The following is a 7,992-nucleotide window of genomic DNA, read 5'->3' as shown; positions in this document are numbered from 1 at the left end:
AACCTAAATGGAACTTAAAAGGAAATAAAAAACCCATCACCCATGTAAACAATTTAGTGTATTTCCTAGGGGTGAAGCTCACTGAGCCTTAATCTCCATACTTAGATACAAGTTTCAAGAAATCAAAATTTTCTAAAAATTAGGAAATTAACAAAGCTAATTGAAGTCCGTGAAATACTGAAAACTAGGATTCTGAAGATCGACAAATCGAAATGAAATCAAGACTTTGAAGATTATTAACTCGAGGCACTAAAATGCTCTAAAATTAGGGGAAAGGGAAGATTGAAGTAGAAATTTGATGAAAACTAAAGGTTTCAAAGATCGAAAAATCGGTGAAACACAGAGGAAATCAAAATCAACATCAATTATAGAGAAAAAAAAAAATTAAGAAAGAAATTGAGAGAGTAAGAGAAAAACTCCAACTCCTACTACCACCATTATTAGATCGAAATGAATCGCTCCAAAATCCACAAAAACTAAAATTCTTACTTACTAGTCACAGGAAAACCCTAGATATTTCAACTTAAATGTGCCTAATTGCTCCAAAATTTCAACTCTTACAACCAACATTACTAGATCGAAATTGAAAGATTTTTCAGAGTTTCATGGTGGAATCGAAGGGACAAAAACTCTGAATGAGAGAGAGAGAGAGAGAGAGAGAGAGAGAGAGATTACCTAGAAAATCACTGGAGAAGTTGATAGCAGGCCCTGAGTCGAGGAGAGACAGAAAATGAGAGAGGGGTGACGCTTAAATTCAAAGATCGCACATTTAGGCGAAAATGGAGATCGAGAGATGGAGTGCTGGCCTGCACGAAGGAGAGATCAAGCTTCTGAGATGATGAAGGAGATGTCGAGAGATGGAGTAGTTTCAGAAGATGAAGAGGAAGAACTGAGACTCAGAGAGGTCGTGGGTACCAAGCTATTCGTGCAAAACGAATTAGAAAAACCAGCGAGTCAACTCACTGGAACCGTTCCACCATCAGTAAAAAACGGTAAAAGGCCGTTTCCAATTTGAAACGGTAAAAGGCCGTCTTTTGTTGGCGTTTCTATTTGCCATTTTTGTTGTAGTGACCTGATTTTCTATCCTTGATTTTCATCATTCTTAAATGAGTTTCTAAGTTCCTATCCTTGTAGTAGATGCACGACTATTGTGTACCAACAGTTATGGTTCTTCTACACATGAAAATATGAATGTTATGTTTATGAATTATATATCACCAAGATTTTTTGTCATTATTTTCGGCCCAAAGATTTCTTGAAGGCACAATTCTAGTTACACTTATTAGACTTTCTTCCTTGGGGACTTACCCCAGTACCTAACTCCCCCACCTGAAAAAAAAGGTACAGAATTTTTTAAAATAAGTGTGAGGTCACATCTTTCAATAAAAAGGAAACCAATGCTGATGTCAGCTCATCATAAAACCTGCTCATATATTTGTTTGGGTGAGAATGCAAATATCAACTCACCATTGAAACTTGTTTTGCCTAGTCTGTTGCATGGCTTCATGCATGTGTGCTAGTTATTAATGCTCTTTAGTTAGCTGTTGGCTCCTGAAGAATGAAATATAATCTTTATAGAAGTCTTTTTGGTTAACAATACATAAACCACTGTTTAGGGGACTGGTCTAGACCTGACGATTTTGTGTTTAGATGCACATATTTGCCATTTTGGTTTGTTTTTCGTGATCTGTGTAGCTGACCCTATATTTGGGACAAGGATTTCTTGTTGGTGATGTTTTCATAATCTGTATAATGACAGAAAAAATTCCCAATAACAATGAGGAAGATTGGGCTGCCAGGGCCAGAGCATGGGCATCAGCTAAAGTTACCATGGAAAATCAGCATCTGCAATCACAAATTACACATATTGGCAGACCCGAAGAGCACAGTCACATTTACCATGATCAGTATCTACATGTTGCTGATCCTCCTTATACAGATACTATGTCAAGTTAAGTGAAGTGAAGTTGGTAGAAGTTATTTTTTGAGAAACTATTTTAAACATTGGGATGTGGATTAAAATTGACACCATGAAAACGGGGCATGTTGGATTATGATTGCACATGTAAAATTTGAAGGAAAATCGTTTCCATTTGAAAAATGTAAATTTTTGTTTTTTTGGTGTATTTATTTATTTTGTTAGATTTCAATTTTTTGTTCAATGAAAATTGTTATTTTGTTTTCAGGTACAAAATATAAAAAATGACAAACAATGATGGTTAAATAAAAAAAAAGTTTGACAAAAAAACGACGGCTTTAAGCCGTCGTTTATATCTACTAATTAAATTTAAATTCGACAAAAAAAAATGACAGGTTTGGGCCGTCGTTTTTTTTTTTTTGACAAACCATGACTGTCATTTTTTTCAACACTTTGTTGACATGTGCCAACCGTCATTCACTAAAAACGACATCGTTATTTACAACTGCTCTTGCGACGGTGGGGGCAGTCATTTTTCTTTTAAAACGATGGCTTTGGCCCATCGTTTTTTGTAAAATATGACGTAGTAACAAACTAAGAGATCCATCTAACATTTCTTCTACCCATTTCCCGTGATATTTGTGGCCAAAGTCTTGTTGGGCGAGGGTAATTGAAGCAAATCATCTGCACTTTCATACAAGTTGTTGAGGACACCCTAGTTGTGGCATATTAAGGTTGGAGACAATGAAGAGGTGGCTTCTGAAGTACTTAGTATGTACAACTAATCCTCAACTTTAAGAACAAGAGGATGGGATCTGGAGGGCAAACTGGTGAAAATACCATGAAAAAGTTTTTGGGTGTGGAGGAAGCCATCTACACCATGGTACTAAGGAGGCCAAACAATACAATTGATGAGTACCAAGTCAATTTTGCAGATAGATTTCTAAGTTACCTCATATTTGGCACCAAATGTATGGAGGAGTAAAGGAGACATGAGAAATCTTACCCTCCTAACTACATTGATCTATCATCAATTGTCTGCATAATAATATACATAATTAAGGCCCGAAGTACACTATAAATGCAAATTACTCCAATTATCAATTAAACCCAACTAAAACTACGTAGAACAATCGTAATACACAAGAATTAGAAGTTTTGTCGTTCTGACCTCTCTTTCAGCTTGAATATCCTTGATATTGATACATAGTGCATTACTTGGATCTACATTAGCATACTCTTCGCCACAATTTTTCTTTGTCGACTGGAAACAGAGCATATAAATGTATACTTTTCTCATAATTAATTTTACTTGTTTGAACTATCAACCTTGATAATGTATGGATATAGTGAGAGTAAGAAATTGATTCACCTCGTAAAGTTCATTGGAGATAAGCCCCATACCATAAGCAAATGGGACTCTTGAGTTTCCTTCAAAGTTTGCATCTATTACAGGGTTGCCGAGCACATATGCCTGGAACAAATTTGGATACAACAATTTAGAATGTTAAGTGTCCTTTCCTATTCCTTGAACATTGTAAAGTCAAATCCTATTCTTGCCAACAGTATACCTCATTCCCCATCTCACAAATAGAACCAATTTTAATTTTGAGATGTTTACCATATCCAATTTCCAGTCACCACTACTCTAATGATATGACTCATTCCCCATCTCATGTTCAAAACCCAATTTAAGTTTGGAATGCCACCCAACGGTCTATGAAGAGAACAAGACAATCCAAAAAAAAATTCCTATGGTTTGTTTATACAGTTATATTGTAGTCCTGACTGGACATAAACTAGTATAAAAATTGCACGCCATCAACTCAAAATTCCAGAACCATTAATAATAATAAAAATTGAAGAATGTTTTTTGAAAAGCCTCACCATTGATGGTCTGAGAAGAAAATTCTTGATCTACAACATTTTGGAAAAAAAAAATATAAAACAAGATCGGTAGTGGTGTATTGTATGTGATACATAGATTATTGTGGCACGATCATATAGAAATGTAGAAAGCAATAAAGGAACCAACAACAATGAAGAAAATGCTTCAAAATCGAGATAATAATGTAGAAACCTATCTCCTTCTTGAAATGAAAATAAATAAGGTTTTGTGAGGATTGAGAAGCTACCTGATCTCCTACTCGAACTTTAGGATTTGTTCCTTGAGACAAAAATCAGAGTGAAGTTTGTGAGAAACCCTTAATCAAAGCTTTAGGGTTCGTTCATGATCTCTTTCTCAAGACTCTTTCTCAAAATCGAAATCGAATGACCAAGGTTTGCTCTCGATCTCCTTCTAAAGACACCTTCTCGAAATCGAAATCAAATGAGTTCAGATTTTGTATCTCGAAATCCAAATTGAATGAGCTTTAATGTTCATTCCTGATATCCTTCTCTCGACTCCTCTCCTTAGAAATCGAATGAATGTTAGGTTTCGTCCAGTTCGTTTCGAAAGAATAAGTCGTTCAATCGCGATTTTTCAAATTTAAAACCATGATTAGAAACGGTTGCAAAGGTAAAATGGTTTAATATCATTTTTAAATAGAAACGGCTTAGTACCGTTTTAACCCTTTGTTCCTATTTCGCCTTTTTTTTGTAGTGTTTACAGATGCTCCAACGTAATTAATTTCCATCAACCAAACAATTAGCTATTTCGAATACTTGTTCGGACATTTTAATCTTATCAAATATATCACAGTCCCTCTATAGTGACTAGTGATCAAAGTCATCAGAAAAGATTTTCAAAACGGTGTCCTCTACATATAAAACCTACAATATTGTTCCTTGTACCACTGCTGCTGAGCAAAATTCAAGAATCATGCAAGTGAAGCCATGGGACTCCTCCATCTCACCAATGAGATTAATGTGTGTTTTCGAAATGGTTCTCTAAGCAAGCTGTAACAAATTAGTTGAACAGGTTATCATCAAGAGATCAATTTTTTTTAAAAATAAACTATAGACAATCACTTTGGGAAATAATACAAGATCAAGCTTGTAGTAGAAGAAGTGTCATCACACCAAGGGAGTTAAGCAATTGAATCCTTAGAAAATGGAGTAACATATGTAAGGTGATCGACATTTTACATATATTAAAGCAAGTATAAAAAATGGTTGACAATCTAAGATCAACTTTACAAATTGTTAAAGAGGATTGACTTTTCAAAACCAAACTGAGTAACAGCATCCTGTGCTTCCATTTCAGGGTGAAAATAAAGGAAATCGATTCTTTCCAAAGTAAAGAGAACCAGCTTAATCCTAGCATAATCTATTTTAGAAACAATGTAAGCCAATCAGGATTTTAGATTCTGAAAATCAGTTTCTATAATCTGATTTTGACTATCCATAATTAGAATCATGGTCTGCAAAATCAATACGTAGTGAAACAGTTAATTCGTAGCATGGTTCATTACTTGTTTGTAGTATTCAACTAATCATGTAGCCTATATACTTGTGATTCCAGTAGTTAAATTTGTGGAATTGTCTTCTTTCAGTTCGGAAAACTTACTATAGCATTCAAATTAACCGAAATGTGAAAATCTAATACAATTGCTTGAGAAATTATGTCTCAGCACAAGAATCATCATATCCCTGATTAAGAGTTATTTGATTCATATAGTAATCTTCTAATCGTCACAAAATGATCATTTCCTATATATGTAACACACTTTATAGGATATGAACATTTAATGTAATAAGCAATTAAAGAGACCTTAATTACAATAAACCAATGCATGTACATTCCTCGCAAATATTTGGATGGATGTTTGAATGGTTTGGATTTTGAATTGATAGGCATTAAAGTTGGTGTGAATCCTGTTTTCAGTGCATGGTTACTGTGGGGGAAAATTCTTGAGCACGGACACGTGGCTCAAATAAGGGCCAAGGATTATGATTTTAAGGTCGGACGAACCGCGACACATGCTCGGTTTATTAACCCCGACGAATGCATGGATTCTAAGCTCGGAACTAAGCCATCAGCCGGTGGAGTGGCCCAGGCAACAGCCTCATAGGTCGGTAGGACAGATCTAACAGATGTGCCAGTGATAGACAGTCAGTCCTGACAAACCCACGTCATGTCAAACCAACTCTGATTTTCTCAGAAATGATGGGGCAGTTGCAACAACTCCTGCAGCTGACATGTCAGGAGTAAGCTAACTACCCCAGGTCACCTCAGAGGGTGACGCAGAGAAGGATCAAGTTTAACGCCTATATAAGGAAGAGAACTATGAGTAAAAGAGGTTCGAGTTCTTCTTCTCTTAAAAATTACACTGATCAATTTGTCTAACTTGATCGTCGGAGTGGGTTGATTTGCAGGTCCTCCCGAGCTGAAAGAGAAGGAAAGTGTAGAGCCATTTCGTGCATCTACAGTTACACAGGATCATTGCTTTGCATATTTTGAAGCCCTTTTGATAGGTTGGCCACTCGCAAATATTTACTGTACATTGGCATGCTGTATTTTGGTTCATAATGGACGATGTACCTGATTTCCACCACATAGTTTCTCTTTACTTATATGCAAAAGATTGGTTAACTCTTTAGGGGACAATGAGACACAAAACAATTTAGAGTTTCTTAGTTTATTATTAGGAGAATAAAAAAATTAGACAATTGGAAAAATGAGAGTGACATTTAAATATGAAGTACTACAAATGAAAGTGACAGAATGGCTGATTTTTTTTTTTAGTATTGTTTTTAACTATTGGAATTAATTGAAGGTGGGGATTTTTCGAATACTTAGAAGATGTCTTCGAAGCCCGTACCTCCAAGTAAGACATAGATGATTGCGCCAAGGCTTTCCGTTGAATACTTGGAAGGAATCAATTCATTTTTTTGATTTCATAAAAGCTAATACACATAAATTAGAGGATGATGATTGATATTGTTACCCTTGTGTGAAGTGTCGTAATCAGGTTGGGGGGAAGAAAATAATTAGCGATATTCGTACTCATTTGATTTGTGATGGTATCGATATATCTTACACTATATGGATCCATCATGGCGAAACTCATCCTAGAAGTTGTGTAAACATTGGGGACGATACACCTATTAGTGATCATATTGAAAATATAGTCCCTAATATGGTTGACATGGTAAATGATGCTCAAGCTTATATGGGATCCAGTACATCTACATATATGGATGAAATTAATGATGTAGATGATGTTGAAGTTGAAGATGATTCTTCAGAGAATATTCAGTACGAGAAGTTAATGGAAGAAGCGATACAACCCTTATATCCATCATGTCAAATTGATGATACAAAATTATTGGTGACAATTGAATTATTGAGTATGAAGGTTAAACATCAATGGTCTAATAGGAGTTTCACAGAATTGTTGTAACTAATCAAAAGAATTCTACCAAAGGAGAACACTTTACCTAATAAAACATTCACTACTAAGAAGATGATCAAGTCTTTGCGTATGAAGCACGAGATTATTCATGCATGTCGTAATGATTGCATACTATACTGAGAGAAAATGAAAATAAAGACAATTGTCCTATGTGTGATGAAAGTAGAAGGAATTATGGTCCACAGGAATTATAACGTATAACTCTTACACTAAGAGTAAGTTTACCATGAAAGCAATTTTGTTGTGGGCCATACACGATTTTTCAGCATATGGTCATTTGTCAGGTTGTAGGATTACAGGAAAGTATGGTTGTCCTGTAGGTAGTGAAAAACATAATCAATATGGTTAAAACATGGGAAAAAGTTTGCTTATATGGGACATAGAAGATTTTTATTAGATTCAAGACATCCATTCATGAGCCAAAAATCACAATTTAATGGGCATGAAAAACATGGGAAACATCATTACGTTGAGTGGTGTTGAAGTATTAAAGAAAATGAAAACCATTTAGACTAACTTCGGAAAGGTAAAAGACAATAAAAAGAAAAGGTCTGCGAATCAGAATGAATCTACTGCATGGTCAAAGAGATCGATTATTTTTGAATTGCCGTATTGGAAGGTACGTTAAGATTATCTTTCTAAACATTAATGTAATGCGGTATATATTAATTCACTCATGTTAACATATGTTTTGTCAATCTGTAGGATCTACCTATT

The 7,992-nt window shown here is 35.1% G+C and overlaps 2 long non-coding RNA genes across 2 annotated transcripts; one reads left to right on the top strand and one right to left on the bottom strand.

Annotated features, from left to right (window-relative positions):
* The first annotated feature begins 693 nt into the window (after positions 1 to 693).
* LOC147382764 (uncharacterized) lies at positions 694 to 2,185 on the top strand. Its single transcript, XR_015173195.1, has 2 exons — positions 694 to 1,019; positions 1,760 to 2,185. It is a non-coding gene; the product is annotated as an uncharacterized LOC147382764 (long non-coding RNA).
* A 327-nt stretch (positions 2,186 to 2,512) lies between these two features.
* On the bottom strand, positions 2,513 to 4,396 carry LOC147382763 (uncharacterized). Its single transcript, XR_015173785.1, has 4 exons — positions 4,054 to 4,396; positions 3,291 to 3,392; positions 3,090 to 3,182; positions 2,513 to 2,956 (listed from the first exon to the last, which is right to left on the bottom strand). It is a non-coding gene; the product is annotated as an uncharacterized LOC147382763 (long non-coding RNA).
* Positions 4,397 to 7,992: the final 3,596 nt, after the last annotated feature.

The sequence above is a fragment of the Akebia trifoliata genome, chromosome 16, assembly GCF_017979445.1.
Source record: "Akebia trifoliata isolate Shusen 1 chromosome 16, ASM1797944v1, whole genome shotgun sequence".
NCBI lineage: Eukaryota > Viridiplantae > Streptophyta > Magnoliopsida > Ranunculales > Lardizabalaceae > Akebia > Akebia trifoliata.
The sequence above is the reverse complement of the archived record's forward strand: the minus strand, read 5'-3'. Positions and strand labels throughout refer to the sequence as shown.